The sequence below is a fragment of the Varanus komodoensis genome, unplaced genomic scaffold (assembly GCF_004798865.1).
Source record: "Varanus komodoensis strain SLA01 unplaced genomic scaffold, ASM479886v1 scaffold15, whole genome shotgun sequence".
NCBI classification, from domain to species: Eukaryota; Metazoa; Chordata; class Lepidosauria; order Squamata; family Varanidae; genus Varanus; species Varanus komodoensis.
This window is the reverse complement of record NW_025335440.1, coordinates 20,029,935-20,046,971: the sequence shown is the minus strand read 5'-3', so window position 1 is coordinate 20,046,971 and position 17,037 is coordinate 20,029,935. Positions and strand designations below refer to the sequence as shown.

Genomic DNA, 17,037 nt, shown 5'->3' with positions numbered 1-17,037 from the left:
AAATATGTTTGTAGACCTGCAGCTTCAGGCAGGAGCCCACACTACAGATTAATCTATACAAAGCTGAAGTACAATGCCATGGAATCTGTGCATCCAATAGCTCCAGGTGACTTGAATAAGTGAGCCAAGCTACACTCTTGAGTAACTGAGCCAAGCTCCATCAGAGCCTTAGGCATATGGGTTCACTTCACTTTTCTAGTAAGCCTTGACATTAATCTATGGGACCCTGATCTAGGATTTATTATTTATGCATATGCTGATTTTCTATCACACCCAAAATGGCTTACAGATTAAGGATGCTTTTTAATTAAAATGCGATGAGTATAAAAATATAAGTAACACACATCACCAGAACTATGTGTGCAAACCTATGCATGTCTGCAAAGAAGTAATTCCCATTGAAATCAATGAGACTTAATCTCAGGAAAGTAGGTAGACAATTGCATCCCCAAAAATGTTACACACTAGTAATTGTCAAACTGAAAGAAATTAGATGATCAAAGCCCTTTGAAATAAATGTGTATTCAAATTCTGATTTAAAAGATGGAGGAAGCCTGCAAGACTTCAATGGGAAGTCCATTAGAGAGCCAAAGTACCATGCCTAAAAAGGCCCCCATCTCTCATGCTTACCAAAGAGATACCTTAAAATGACACCAACAGCATGGCAGCCATGTAACAGCAAGTGGTCCCTATAGCAATGTGGTCCTGAGTCATCTGGAGCCTGAAAGGCCCACACTAGTACCTTGAACTGGACATTGACACAACAGATACAAGCAAAAGCAAGAGTTAGATGCCTTCTATCCCTAGTCAAATGTATTCCAAGCAGAACTAAGACTGATCCAATCACATTTTCTAAGTGATTCTCCTGCTTCCCAGAGGTCAACCCCATTTTATTGGGAAAGCATCTAGGTTAGCAGATGTTTATTACATTAGGTGGGTTTTTTTCTAGCTGCTGTCCTTGATGCTATTAAAACTGGACAATGCTACAATAAAATCCTTAACTTGTTTTTTTAAACATCTCTGATATGGAAAGTATCAAAAGCTTGACATTTGTCCCCAGCACAATTATTTCTGGACTTTAGACACATTCTGTCACCCACCAGCGCAACTCCATCAGAAGGCATGGCAAAGGAGGTATATAAACAGGGGAGGAAAGGATGTGTGAGGACAAAGGTGGGTGTAAGTTGAAAGCGATGGAAAGAAGAAAAAAGCAAAAAGAAAGTGCACGAGAGAGAGACTGAAAGCCAGCCAAGAAAGAAGAACCCATGGGCTCTGAGGAGCATGATATATGCTCATTCTTACCACAAACCAGAAGTATGTTCCCGTTTGAAATGGTTGAATCCACAGCTGTTTTAAAATCCCTTGGTACTTCTGAGACAAATGATTCAAGTCAGACTGTGCTAACAGGGTCAGCCTGAGAGCCAAGAGAGAGCTGTGACTGATGCAGAACCACGGCAATTCCATCCCTTTTCGCATCAATCACTGCTCAGTGGAAATCCGGGGGGGACCGTCAGGCGCTGGTACAATACTGTTTACATTAGAAGATGATGTAAAGCTCCTCCTGAGATCCTTTCCGGGTGCCGCTGGATTATAATCCGAGCTAACTGGACAGACATAGGTTGTTATTACAGCTGTGGGAAAGAGCTGGAAGGCACCGGGGAGCAGCATCCTCAATCCACAGTTGTGAAAGGACAAGCCCCGTGTTCTATCAAACCATCTCATTGTGTCATCTCTACAGGGCAAATATTATCTCTTCATTCCAATTACTAGGAAGAGCCTCGGGTGAGTGTATGCCCCAGACACCCTCCACAGTAGCTGCTCCTGAAGTCGCTGTAGCTGCTAAAAGAGCCTGAATGCATTTCTTCACAGTAGCCATTTTAATTCACTTCAAAAGGGGGTTACTGTCAGTAAAATCATACTTTTGCTCTCTGAGTCATGCCTTAAGGTGATAAACTTGCCCTAAATGCCAGAGCTGATCTTTCACAGAATGTTTTCTCTTTTTTTCTCCTCCTGCCCATCCCCATTTCGATGACAATCTCCACTAGAAAAGCAAATGAGGACCTTTGAGAGGTGTGTATTTGTGTATATGCATGGAGTTTCAAGGATTAGGGTTTTTAAGGAACCCTTCCTTATAAGGAATTATAAGTGAACAATAAATGCCCTATGCAGAAATACTCAATAGCTCAATGGCAAACACAGATTTTGCATGAGGAAGGCCCCACTTCAATCCCAGCATCATCAGATAAAAGGACACACAGGTAGCAGGTGAAAAGAAAGGGTTCTGCCACAGACTCTGGGACTGAAACAGTGGGCTGGGTGGTCACATAAGCTCTCCTGGTGTTTACTTTGGTGTTTTAAAGCAAAAAAGTGCCAGCTCATCTCCCCTTGCCATTTGCAGCACCTCAAGATTAATCAATCCCTGCGGGTTTCTCAAAACCTGATTTTATGGCTCAATTTTCAGGTACAGAGTTCCACAGTAGCAGACAAACCACACACACACATACAGATTTTCATCCTTTTTGCTTGTATACATTCAGGAACAACACACCAAGATGCTGAATGCTCTTAATTGCCCAGCAGTGGCAGAAAGTGAGTTGGCAGTGCTAGCTTCAACCCACACAGACTGATTCTTCACCTCATCATATGTCTGCTCAGGCATTTGCTTGTCATCTGAACAAACTGCATAGCACTTGGAAATTCCATAAAAACTGCAATCAGTTTGCTAGGTGTGTTGTTAAAATGTCTTTTCTCTCATCCAGGTCTTGTTGAAGAATCAAATAATACTATGAGAAAGTAGTAGTACTGGGGGCAAGCATTACTCTTTCCTCTTCCTGACCTTTTATGTGTTAGGATCTTTATCTATCTACCAGGATCCTATGCACAAAACCTTAACAAGAATATCCATTATTACCAATGGCATGAACAGCAACCACAGCGTGGGGTTGCCATTTGAGGCGAACAAAACTAATACAACCACCCATGAGGTCCCAGATCTAATTTCATGGTTCTTTAGATTCAAGTGTAGCCCCACATTAAACCCACTTTATATATGAACAGGGCAGAGAGGACACAGCAATCATAAGAGTCTTCATTGTGTCTAATTTGGAAAGCATCCTCTCTTTTACTTAACTCAACATACCACACTGCTGATGAAGTAAATTCTTCACTTATCCATGGAGTAAGTGATGGTGGAATAGGATGGTGAAAAATGAAAAAAAAACCTGGGTTGTTTTACTTCAGACTGGGGCAAGTATTTTTGAAGATTCCAACATAAAAAACAAAACTGAAAAGGACATTTAGAACAATCCCTTCAATGAAATGATAGCTTACTACATGTAGGGAGTTGTGTGTGAGAATTTTAAATGTTCATCTATATTAAAAATGATTTTTTTGCCTGCATTTAGAAGTGGTACACTCTGGAATTTTTACACTTCAGACTACCACCTTATTCTTCCATCCACAGACCCTATCTTTCGTCCTTGCATTTATTCCTGCTTGCATTCATATGAACATAAGAAGCTGTCTTACACTGGGAGTATTCACACATCAGGATAACCCTCGTAATAAGCCAGGCTAGTTGTTGTGTGAACAACTCACAGTGTGCGCAATAGACAATTAGGCTCACTGTCAATAATTCACCACTCCCCTCCTCCTTCCCTCTTTGTCTTCCTGTGGAAATCCTCAGGGACCTGGCAGCAGGATTGATTTGCTTCCACCTTCCCCTCTTCAACTTGGTTTGAGCTCAGTGCAGCTTTTTGCATCCCCCCCGTGCCCCCCCCCCCACACACAGACTTTTCAGAGAGTGTGAAAGCCAACTGTCAAGCTGTCTTTCGCAATCCCTGTTTTGACAGCTACTGACCTTTGGTTGCTCAGTGATTTTTTTAGAGAAAAAAATGGTCTCAATAATGTGCAATAAAGATTTACATTTTTGTTGTTGTTTTTGCTGCAGTTGTACAACTGCAGGCATCTGGACCTGCATGGATGTGGTAATGGGGAGCCATAGATAAATTTATTTCCCCCTTTGCTTCCATTTGACAGCAGTCAACATGCTAATTGCTGAATGTAGCCAAAGACATGACTGATCTTAACTTGGGAAAAGGGATGAGGTTTTTATTTTGGGGTGGCTGTTTGCTTAGGACATTAATGTCATATGGGTGCTCTCACCTTTCCCTTGTTCCCAAGGTTCTACAAGCTCAGGAACATGCAAAAGTGTGACTCACTCCACTTATATGAGTAGTTACTTTTGAAAGCTGCCAAAAGCTATCCATGTTAAAGTGGGATTTATACTTGTATAGATTCCTGCCAAAAATAATTTTTAACTCCTTCTAACTCCCACTTTCTTTCAGATTAAATATAGCAACTTCTTTTTACATTCCTTGCACTTCTCATTATATCTAACCATAATAATAAGTGTATGAGATATAAATTAATTTATAGGTTATGGCTGGTTTGGCTCTTCAAAATATTTTACAAGAGTAATGAAAATGCATCTTACAAATGAGTGTGGAGACTTTTAGGACATGATAGCTTTGGTATATCTCTGCTGGGGTACATGTTTTATCTGACAAAATACATGAATGTAACAAGTAAGAAGTGTTGTTGATACCTTATGTGATCCCAGAAGCTTTCAGTATCTTTGAAAGTAAGACTGGGCAAACTAAGTAAGACTTAGTTTACTCTGAGCAATATCTATTGCTTGTTTCATCCACATATGATGAAAACTGAGCCCTAAAGCAGTTTTACAGAGGTTGCTACTCCCTAAACAGTTGCTCATAATTGGCAGTTTTCGAGATGGCAAAGTGTTTATAGGATGTTTAACTAGCCCAACTTTTTGTATCTTATAAGACACATTATCTCAGCATTTCTTGGCCAGTAAGAAGAAACTGTCTTAAAAGTGGCAAGCCAATAGCATTTGACCCTTGGAAAATCCATAAAGTATATAACCTCCATGCAAATTGTTGGCTTTGTCATATTAACAAAGAAATGTTTTCCTAATGTAGTAGAATGTATAAGAACTCAAAGACTTTGAAATATTGCTGCTGAGACGATCAACAAATTATTAAGACTGTGATTACACTTAAATTTGTTAATATATGTTCTGAATTACATAAAACTTGCATTCTCTGCAGAATGGTATGAATTTATGCTAAACATCTACTAGAGAAACACTGGAACTCTCATAGCAAGCCATTTCTGAAAGGGGGTAAAGAATGGTTATTGAAAGTTTGGAAGCAATTTAAAGTTGTTTTTGTCAATGTTATTTATTTGTTAGTTGAAAGGTGTTGTTGGCTTTTTTTATAATAAATGACTGCCCCTTTCTGTTTCTTTTTCAACAGCTGGTGATAAAGAACATATATCAAAAGCCTGTACTTCCGATGCCTCCCACCCCCACACTTCCCTCTCAGGGCACTAGCGTATATTAAATTCTTCATCTTTTAAGTTTACTTACTGAAACATTTACAGTTACAGTTTATACATATACATATACCTTAGGCCAAAGCATTCATCTGAGAGATTATTTCTGATTTGAGGGCTAGGATAAAAATATGCTTGAAGACTGAATAAATCTTTGAGAGGTGGGTAACTTAAGAATTTTAGGTACTTCCTTTAAGTACTATAGACAGGAGCCTAGTCATGATCCTGAGACAAAATGCATCTAAGAAAGATGGTCATGATTTCTTCCATCTCTGAAACATCAGCTTTTTCTTGTTTTATAAAACCCTTTCTTGAAGTTTTAAAGGGGTGGGGGACATGGACACCTTCAGCTACCTCACATTTAAAGGAAAGACATTAAGAGAGCAATCCTTTGGTCCTTGGGAGAACATACAAGGCACATAGGGTTGCTCCAGTTCTCCTTCCCTGAACCATAAACTCTCCTATAATTTTGGGAAGCGGATTCTGAGCAGGGATTCCTTCCCCACCCCTACTCCTTTACAGCAACCATAAAAAGCAACCTCTGAGGACCCCATGGAGGTCAAAGGGGGACATTTCAGTGGGTGAGAGAAGTTGTACCTACTCTATCCTGTGACAGGAAAACCCCTCTAGATGTCTAGGGAACAGAAAATAATCTCTATTGAGCAGCAGCCTGGCAAGGCATAAAATATTTGAAAGGCACTGAGTTGGTTGCATTCATTGGCTGCATTCCCATAAGATTGCACCCTGGCATTCTTAGAAGTAGCCAATTCCCCCCAAAGCCACCAATTTTTCCCCATTTCCAGAGGGAAGGAGGGAAACAAAAAAGAAATATAAAACATGATGTCATGGGTAATGCAGAAGGGACAAATCCATCTTCTGCTCTTCAATGCACACAGAGTTCTAAGAAATTCTGCTAAATGTTTTGACATTCAAAACATTCTGCTAAATGTTTTGGCATTCATCCGTCCTTCCTCTTTTCATGTAAACCAGTTGTTCACTAGGGGCAAGATTTTAGAGGTCTTTCTCCCACTGATCCATATCAGGGGACCTGATGACTTTCCAGTGTGGGCAATGAGGATTGCTCTGTATAAACAATCTGTTCTTCAGACCTGCCCCTGTTTTGAAGAGAATTGTCCTATAGCAGATCAAAGAAATGAAAGAGTATAGGATTTGTTTACTATTGACAGTTAATCTTCAGAAGAGCAGCTATTGGAATAGAAGCTCAATTGTATGCTAGAGAATGCTAGACTATGGTCTATTATTACTTTCCAAGGAAAACACATGGCATGTTATGGGTTGAATAATGCTTTCAGCAAAACTATATCCTTATATCCTATATCCAGATAAGTAAAACTTACCTGACTTCTACAATTTGTTTCCCTTTATTTTGTAGCATGTCCTGTTCCTTACCCCTCCCCCCATCATGTTCAGATTATAGTAAATCTCATAATACAAAATATCTTTAAGAGTACAATGGTAGCTGCTGCTGCACCATCTTTATGGTAAAGTGAGGGGGGAATCAATATAAGCCAGCCTAATAGCCGACATGTATTGATTCTTTCAAAAGGCAGAGTACTAGGTACGTGGCAAAGTTTAGGGGACCTTTTTAAGACAAAGAGAACCTTTTCTTTTTGAATGTCAACTCATCTTATCCGAAGTAATGCAGAGGCCTGGCTGGGTGTTCAAGTGTTTAACTGGGCCCGCCCTAAATTAGAACATCAAGACAAAAGCAGACATCTGAATAAGAACAGAGTCCTTTCAACACCTCCCCTTAGTAAACTGAATAGTAGATAAAAAGAGGCCTGAGGAGCGTTTGGAGTCCATTATTTATCTATCCCCAGGGGCCCTTCCCCCATTCTGTGGCTCTATAGACTGGGCCAGATTGGGCTTTTAAATCTGGGACTGCAGGAGGGCAGCGCGGCACCGCATCGCCGCCGCAAGAGGAGCGCCGGGATCACTTGGGCTTCCAAAGCTTTGTACAGGATGATGCAGTTTGCTCCTTTTTCTGCGGCCCATTGTGAATGGGGCCCAGGCCATAAGGCTTCGGCACGGCTTCTCAGGCATCCCGGTTGCCTCGGCAACGGGGCGCCTGTGCAGGCTGCGTGATGGCTGTCTGCCACAGCCTACAGCCACCCCACGGATGGCAGTGGTCAGGCCACGTCAGAGTGCCCCATGAAGCCTAATCGAGAGGTCATCTGACTCCTTCAGAAGGCAGGTCAGGCTGCCCCCTGCCTTCGTCCATTCGCTGCCTCAGGCCAGGTGGCGGACTTCCTGCCCCCTCCCATTTTTGCAGCCCCAGGTGAGAAGAAAAAAATAGGAAGTTTTAAGGGAAAAAAGGATGTGATAACAACCCTTGTCTCCACGAAGGCCGTATTTGGGGAATTTATATTGAGATATGAATGTGTAAATTGCAGACTTCTATCAGGGCGTTGTAATATGAATCTATCGTGGCTTTCCTAAAAGAATCCTAGCAGTGGGTCTGGCAAGTGATTGAAATCCCTATTTCTCCATGCCACACACTTTAAAAATGACAGCTCCCAAAGTTTTCTGAGGAGAGGAAATGGCTCTTAAACCAATATTTGTGTAGGAATGTCCCCAGAGTTCTTCTTGGTTCTGCTTCCTTCAAATAGTTGCACTGCCTTTGATGGACAGCAGCATACAGAGAAGGAGCAGAGCAATCCCTGATCCTGCAGTCCTCACATGAGCATAATGAAGTTAAGGAATAGGAATATTTGTTTGTAAGGTACTTTAAAAATTCAAAAATGGTTTGCATTATCATGCTCTCTGTTGCCATATGTTGCCATATGTTATAGTAAAATCTCAGTTGTGAAACTTGGGAAACAAATCCACTGGGAAACGAATCCATTTAAGGAATTTAAGGAATTTGAATGCTGCTGCCATTTTGGGTAAGAATATGAACATAGCAAGAATTAATGTCTTGGCAATAAGTTTGGCTGGCTCAGAATGCTTGGTCATGGCTGGTATCTCTCGATTCCCTACCTACTGGCTTTTGGGGAAATATGTAACTCTTATGCTGTTTTTATGCATTCATTCAATTTTCAATTTTAATTTCTTCTTCCTTTCTTAAGCTGTAAACTTGAACATTCCAAACCTTTGAAGACATTCTCTGTAGTAGCACAAACTGTGTGGGGAGTAACATTCAGAAAAGTCCAGCTTAAATTCTGGAAAGTAGGAGTATGGGGAGGGTACGACTTTCTGGTTTTTCATTGGAATTCTGTTGGAGGCTAGAAATGTTAAATTAAGGTAACCTTATGTTCAAACAGAAATGACTTCCTTCTTATTACCCCCATGTGCTGGTCACAATGTGAACTGGTGGTATTTTAGGAAGTTAGAGCCAACAATGCATTATGCTAATCACCTCACATGTAGCTGAAGGTTAGCTTTTCCCTTGCACTTGTATAAATACTGTGCCCTCAGTTCAAATCAAGACTACCACACAAATGAAGGGGAGATTAAATCTTCCCCCAATTCCCCTGGGAGGTTTAAAAGCAGTGGGGATCCTCCTCTGGAGACCTATTTTCTTTTCCCAACTTCCCAAGGGGGGCAGGATTTCAGAGGGGGAAAGGTGCACAAGGGAAGGTTTCATCCTTCCCTTCCTATGGTGCCAGTCTGAAACCATGCTTTTTTACTAAAAGAAAGCCTTATCTTTACTTACATACCATGCAATTAGTGTAATGCATGGGTTGGCTCTCACAAATGAATATGGGAGGATAAAAGAAATAACATAGCAGCAACATGTAAGTTGAGTGAACAGTGTGTATAGCACCACTGGGAACACTTCTAGCGCACTTTGAAAGCCCATTCACCAGAAATGGTGTGTGAGAGGAGGCCTCACTAGAGCTAGAAGTCCAAATCTTCATTTGGATAGCTGGATTTATGGACGGCCATCTGACCAATTACCCTGCTGTCCATGGGCACTTGCTGAAATAATGGTACATGAACCCTGATGATGTCGGTTGCATTTGATTAGCTGGCTTTTCACACCCATTCCTTCACCTCCTGATTCTACATTCTTGAATCTTTCTGCTTAGTTCTTCTTTTAATCTGCATATGCACTTTGTAGTGGGTGTTGTTTGTTTTGTTTTGGCCTGTGGGCCTGAGCCCTTGATCTTTTTGATAACTGCTATCCCCACCCTGCTATTCACACAACTATCCAGTTTGGAAAATGTGCAAATTTGGCTTCCAACTTTATGTTATTTATTTATTTCATATAGCGTTGATAACAATATTTGCTGACATGCCAGAGTTCCGTAGCTGCAACATTCTACCAATTTGATCAGGAACAAGTACCAAGTTGATAGATGAGGAACTTCAAATGTTTTATACTTGGGAATTTGCCACAACTCTACAGTAGCAAGTGTGTTCAAGAGATTAGGAGCAACACAAGAAACCCCCCTTTCTGGTCTGCCAATAGGTCTCTGCAAATAAGAACATTTTCAAAAGAGCCTGTCCTGATGATCTTAATAACCAAGCAGATTCATTCCGAGAAAGATGCCACCTCGAATAGCCAGGCTGTGAGCTGTTTTCAGTTTCAAAGGTCAACATCAACCCCTTTAATTGAGTCCATAAAATAAATGACAACTAATTTATTATAAAAAGAAAAAACATACCTGAGCACCATTCAGATTGAATCGGCAGTTATTTAATTAAGTCTTCAAATGGGTTTTTGAACAGAAGGATTAAGTTAGACAAAGTGTACCTTTAGGAAGAAGAGAATCTGCTCAAGGTAAGGAGACAGGTGGGCATATAAGGGGTCTGCCTCACAGGGTTATTAAAGGATAACATCGAGGAGATAATACTGTGTGAAGGTGGACACTTCCATGATACCTGGGATATGTCCTGCAGATCAGAACACCAGAGTTGTAGAGATTATTCCTAAAAAATTATGCATCAATAATCGTCTTTTCTCTGAAAGTACACTCTGTTAAAGGTGCCGGAAGGTGATGGTAGGCAACTAAAGGCTTGTACTGTTTCATTAGATTTCCAGGAGCTGTAACTCTGGTTGTGTATGCACATCACGACAACCCACCTGCAGTGAATGGAACTGGTGGCTATTCTTGGCAGGTATCCTGGGGTTAGCAGGGCTGAGTTTCTGAAGATGAAGAGGGACTGGAGACAGCAGAGTTCAGAGCTCTGAAAGGCACAGGCCTTTGAGGTGCCTTCAAGGTTGCTTTCCCCAGGATCCCAGGCTGACCAGCAAGGTGGGAACATTTTGGGAGGGGTCAGAGAAGAGGAAGAACTGTTGCCTTGCCTTGTCCCTGACCCCATGGCAAGTCATCAGGAGACATGAGCTCCCTAGTTTCAGGGCTTGTAACCTGGCCCAATAACAGTAGGAGAAACCCTGAAGGTGGAGCCCCAGAGTCCCTGAAAGAGAAGTCCCTAGTTTGGATCCAACAATCATTTTTCTGTATGTGCAAAGACTTCCAGTATGCTAGGGAATTTTGAGCATTACTTTGTCTTGTAGCTGTGAAGTGCCAATAAATAATCTGTTTTGCAAAAGAGACTATCTGGTTTCTGGAGCATAAAGGGAAGAAGGGGAGGACTATGTTCATGACACTACCCTGGCAATAAGTCATGGTGGACTGGTTGTTGTGAGAACAATGCATGGTGCACCTGACAGAAGAGTCATGCCTCCATATGTCCCTGTGGAAAACCATGGGGAAGCCCGCAAAAAAATGCTGGAAAAGAAAGTGGAATTCCCTTAAAAGTGTCAGTTCCCATAAAAAGCTCTGTACCTTCCTGAACACCTGGGGTTTTGGGAAAGGATGGAAAAGTGAAAAGACCGCAGAGGAGCCTGGTCTGAAAGAAAAACTTAATCTCACCCTAAAGCTGATGATGCAACAGCCACCCTCTTTTTATAAGCAAACATCATTTGTGGCTTTTGTTTTTCTTGATAGCCCACCTTTTGGTTTGTCAAGCCAAACCAAAAAATAAAGACCTTGGCAGAATCTCTGTGTTAATGCCCATGAGATTTGTCAGTTGTGCTTTAACAACAAACACCTCCTCCCAAGTCATTGTCCAGGCAAGTCTGGGTATTTCAGACCCATGAAAGTACACAATTTTTTTTTTAAAAAGGTACATTATCAGAGCAGTTATTCAAGGTATGATGAACCAGGGATAATGTCTCCCATCTGTTGCTTGGACACGTTGAAGGGCTGTCACTTCAAGAAATCTGCAGTGAGTGCAAACGATTCTGTGATCATGGCCAGTGGCACAGAGCCAGTGCCAGTCGCCCCCAAATGCATCTTGGGTATTTGGGAGTCTAGCATTAGTGATAGCCCAGAAAAAATTGGCAAGAACAGCAAAAGTTACCCAGATTCAGGAGACAAGACAACCGATTGTGGGTATAACAATCCCTAATACAAGCCATGCATTATTAGGGTGACTTGTTGCCTATGAAGAAGCTACCCTGTAGGAAATGGTGCAGATTCATGGAAAATGACAATACAAAATAGCTTGTCACCCATGATGAGCTGCCATGCCATGCAAACCCAAACTAAGTACAAAAGTAATAAAAGCAGAGCTGGAAGGGGAAGGAAAACTAGGAAAGGTAGGAAGGGGTATAGTGCAGAAATTGACTGTGGAAGATCGACTTCCTCGGGGGGTGGGGGGTTTGCACAAAACCTTTTTTTGCAAGAAATGTCTTATTGAACTCAGTGGGAGTTACTGGATGCTTGTATTGTAAGGATTCTAGGTATTAGCATAGAAAACATGGAAAGCAGTCAGTAGTTGTACATCTATCATTATAAATCCATATTAATTGTCCTTTCATGGACTGAATTCTCTTTTGTGCTCCTCATACTTTTGAAATAGGAGAAATAGAGTAGATAAACAGAGGTGAAGGTTAGAAAGTTGAAGTGAGTATTAGTGGATTCTGGTCCTTTGTAGGCCAAATTTGTGGTACAACAGAAACTGCGGTAGTTTGAATAGGGAAGAAAGGTTGTAGCTCTGTGAGAGAGGACATTCTTTGCTTTAAAAGGGTGACAGGTTCAGTTCCTTGTATCTCCATAGCCATTGCAGGTCAGTGTAAACTCTGCTGATCTAGACATACTAGTGCAGTGATGGCAAACCTTTTAGAGACCTAGTGCTCAAAGTGCAACCCAAAACCCACTTATTTATCGCAAAGTGCCAACATTACAATAGAACCTGCAAACTGAGGTTTTAGTTTAGAAAAAACACCTCAAAGTCAGTCCAAGCAAATATATATAAATCCTTGGCAGTACACAGACCAGACATGTGAAAGCTCGGATGAGTTGTGGCGAATGAGTTGCAGCTCATGATGTCATCGCCTGGGGACATTCCTTTCCAAGCATGCGCATGGCCCCTGTGTGCACTGCTATCCTATGCTCGGATGCTGGGGCGATGCTGGGGCGATTGGGCTCACATGCCGAGAGAGAGGGCTGTGCATGCCCGCTGTGGCACACATGCCATAGGCTCACCACCACTGGCCTAATCCTATGCTGGTGTACTCCCCTAACCCTAATATGGGGCGAAAGTTCCATTGAAAAGAGGGCGATTTTGAAAAAGCCTTCCTTGGCTAGCTTTTTCTGCACAGCTCATAATTTCTGCCCATTCTAAAAACATTCCAACTATCAAAATCATGCCAGGACACCTTGTTTTTCTCACTCTAACCCAGTGATGGTGAACCTTAGAGAAAAAGTGCCCAAACTGCAACCCACCTATTTATTGCAAAATGCCAACACTGCAATAAAATCTGAAAACTGAGGTTTTAGTTTAGAAAAAGCATCTCACAGTCTGTCCAAGCAAATATATGTATATGCTTGGCAGTGCACTGACCGGCCCTGCGAAAGCTCGGATGAGTTGCAGCTAATGAGTCACGGCTACTGAGTTGCAGCTAATGAGTCACTACTCCTTTCTGAGCATGCCCATGGCCCCATTGTATGTTGCTATCCGATGCTCAGCTGCTTGTGCGATGCTGGGGCGACTTGGTTCGTGTGTCGACAGAGAGGGCTCTGTGTGCCCGCTGTGGCACACGTGCCATAGGTTTGCCACCACTGTAATAGTGGTGCTCAACATGCTCTTTGCAGAAGATTACTATAGATGAAGTTGTATTTAATGCTCAACAGGCAGTGATTTTACTTATTACATTTCTATATCACCCTATAGCCCAGAGGATTAACATAGCATAAGACATAACATAACATCGTAACATAACATAACATAACATAACATAACATGTTATGTTAAGAGCCAGTGTGGTGTAGTGGTTAAGAGCGTGGGACTGGGACTCAGATGATCTGGGTTCTAGTCCCCACTCAGCCATGGAGCCAACTGGGTGACCTTGGGCCAATCACAGACTCTCAGCCCAACCTACCTCACAGGGTTGTTGTTGTGGGGATAAGATGGAGGAGGAGAATGATGTAAGCTGCCTTGAGCCCTTTGTAGGAAAAAGGCAGGATATAAATCGAAAAATAAATAACATAAAATAAATAACATAACATAACAACATAGCATAGCATAGCATAGCATAGCATAGCATAGCATAGCAGTCTGATGATAAGCAGAACACTTTAAGTGTGGCATGTAAAGGTGTCAGTATTCACAGGGCATTTGTATAAATTTATTTCTGCAGTATGTAAGCTAGGCTTGAGAGCTCTTATAGCTGAAAGATGGGATATGTATTCCTAAACAAATACATAAAATGGAGCAACCGCAGTCACGTCGATCATTATGGATATACTGTTCATTCTTCCACATGGTTAAGTCCATGGAAACACTCCACATGGATGGTTTTAAGTCCTAGACTAAACTGGAAAAGACTCACAGAAACAGAAAGAGAGAGAAATTTGCCTGCAAAAATACAGCCCTGTGTATTAGATTCAGAAGTAATTGCCATGTTTGACAAGAGTGGGACAAACAGTTATGCGGGGGGTGGGGGGGGTGGAGCATTTACTCAAGTTACAACCGTTAGTTGCCATTAGCAGTTAACCAGGTGTAGGCTGTGTGAATATTTTAAGTCTAATTTAATTTAGCACTTGCATGAGGTGTATGCTATTTATAAGCAAGCAACACCAAATGCTTCCCTGGGACGTGTAGCAGGTGGGAGCCAATTTAGCTCCAAGTCAGTGCACACAGTGCATAATTCAGAGTTTTGTCTCTTTGCTTTGCAAGGCAAAGCTGGGAGACCTGTACATACATCTGTTGGGCAGAGACAAAAAACTTGACTCATGTAAAATGCCATCTAATTGAATAAAAATACCTATGAAGATGTTGTGGGAATGTAATCTTTGTTACATAGTACGTTGATTTTTGTTCCCTGATATTTATATGAGAAAACTAGAAGTGGTTTATATTCCTGTTGGATGTGTCTTCCTTGTTTAGAACAGATTCTGGTACACTCCTTGGGACACAAAGAACTGGCTTCTCACTGCCCATGGAGGGAACCTTGGACTGCAGTAATGGATGTTCTGTGCTGCATGAGAGATGAGGGCTGTGTCTGGGGATGGAGATGTAACTTCTGGCCTTAGTACGGAGCAGCGTCTAGACACTGTGACTTTTATTAGCTCTAATTCAAGTTGGAGTCATTCATGGCTCCAGCAAAGTAACCAAAGTAACAAAACAGAATAGGAGACAGGGACAGAAGGATGATAGGTTTAGACTGGAGGATTCACGCCCACTGAAATCTTCTCGGTAGGAGATATAGCCAGTACCATTGAGGAAGGGGTAATAATTAGATTATAAACAGGAGCAGTTAGCATTGGAGAGAACAGCCTGCTCATTCAGCAAAGTCAAATTACTCTTGCAGGCATAGAGTCTTTAAAAAAAAAAGAACAGCTGTAAAGACTGGTTAACAAATACAAAAGAGATCAGTCTGAAGCAGTATATTGTAATACCTTAGTTGCAATTTTGCATCACATTACTCATATGTAAGCTCCACAATGGTTATGAGACATGCTTACTTGGGAGTAATTCCCATTGATACCAGTGAGGTGGGTTCAAATTTAGCCATAGTAATTCATTGCTTTAAATTTAGCAATGGCTATATAGTTTGAAATTATATTTAAATTAAATTTAAATAGTTTAAATTTAGCTATAGTAGATCCATTGAAAACAATGGGAACAATGTTAAGTTAGGTTAATAACTTAAACCCCTTTGGTTTCATGATAGTCTGCTCTAAGTATGGACTAAATCTGGATTCAACCTAGTGTAACTTGTTTCCAAGTAAAGATGCTTAAGTGAAGAGAGAGAATGTGCCTCCTTCTAAGCCCTCTACTGTGATCTTCCAAAATGAAATCAAGAACAGGACAGAATGAAATATGGACAGTATGAACACCCTGGCTTTATTGCAAAGATGGTGCATTATGTTCCCCATGTTATGACTTCAAGGATTGCAGATTCATTTACAAGCTCCCCAGAGAGGTCCGCCTGGCGCTGTCGTTATTTGTTTTTTGGCGCCAGGCGAAGACCTTTTATTCAAATGTTATTTTAATTGTTAATTTTATTTATTTATTTATTTATTGGCCAGGACTACTCAAACTATATTGTTTTTATATTGTGTTTATTTATTTATTATTGTGAGCCACCCCGAGGCTTCAGTGAATGGAGCTGCATAGAAGCTTTCTAAATAAATATACAGAAAACATCATATGTGAACATGACACCTGAGTAATATTTTGTTGAAAGCAGAGCAAAGCATTTGGAGGAGACAAGATGGGAATTTGTATCCCATCCATGCCTATGCTCTATGTCAGCTGAAGTTCAGTATGCACAAAATAATGTTGTTGCCTGAATGCCAATTTACAGGATCTTTTCTCTTGGCAACAACCTTCCAAGCAATTATCATGCCTGTACTTCCAGTAGCATGGAGACTATGCACAGGGATAGCCAGAAACACAAAATTATTTTTTCTAGCAGTGCTTTTTGGTATTCCATGGGGGGGATCTATACTAGAGCTGCTTTTTACTTGGGAGCACTGTTGCACCATTTGTTCAAAACACATTTTGCATGATTGGTACACATGCTGATGAATAGAGCACAGTTTCCACTGTGTTGCAAATGTTGATCTTGTGTTACACACAAATTCAATTGCAAGAGAAGTAGGGTGTAAAAAGTGAAGTATGAAGGGAAATGTCCCTTTAAGTTTCATTAGTTTGAAGTTTTTTAAATCTATTGTGTGCCCATACAATGGTGCAAAGGATGGAGAATCCACAGCTCCTTCCCAAAACCCAAAGCAAATCCCCTCTCTCCTGTGCTGACTTTCATGGAAGGCACTTTGTTTTACTTATGAATAGACATATAGAGTGGGGCATTTTCAGCTAGTTGTTCCTCATGCAGCACGTGAAACAATGAGAAAGGTTTGTGTTAGTCACACATCCACATCCCCTCCTGTGTTTCTGTTAAAAATAAATAGAACAGTTTCTACTTGCAGTGCCTTTCCCCCGCCAGCCCATCACCCCACTGAAGCCACTCCCCGCAAAACAGTACTGCAGGTTTAGCACACTGAAATGTACTAGGGAAAAACACAACATATAAACATTGTGATATAACTGGTCTGAAGAAATCTTATATATAATAGCAGAATTAGTGTGCAGCACATGATTTGGGATATGCATTATATCCAAGCCATTATAATGCCAGTA

At 41.3% G+C, this 17,037-nt stretch overlaps 1 long non-coding RNA gene across 1 annotated transcript in view; it reads right to left on the bottom strand.

Moving 5' to 3' along the window:
- The window catches only part of LOC123020980, a 55,264-nt gene that overhangs the window by 619 nt on the left and 37,608 nt on the right, over window positions 1-17,037 (bottom strand). The window lies entirely within an intron of this gene.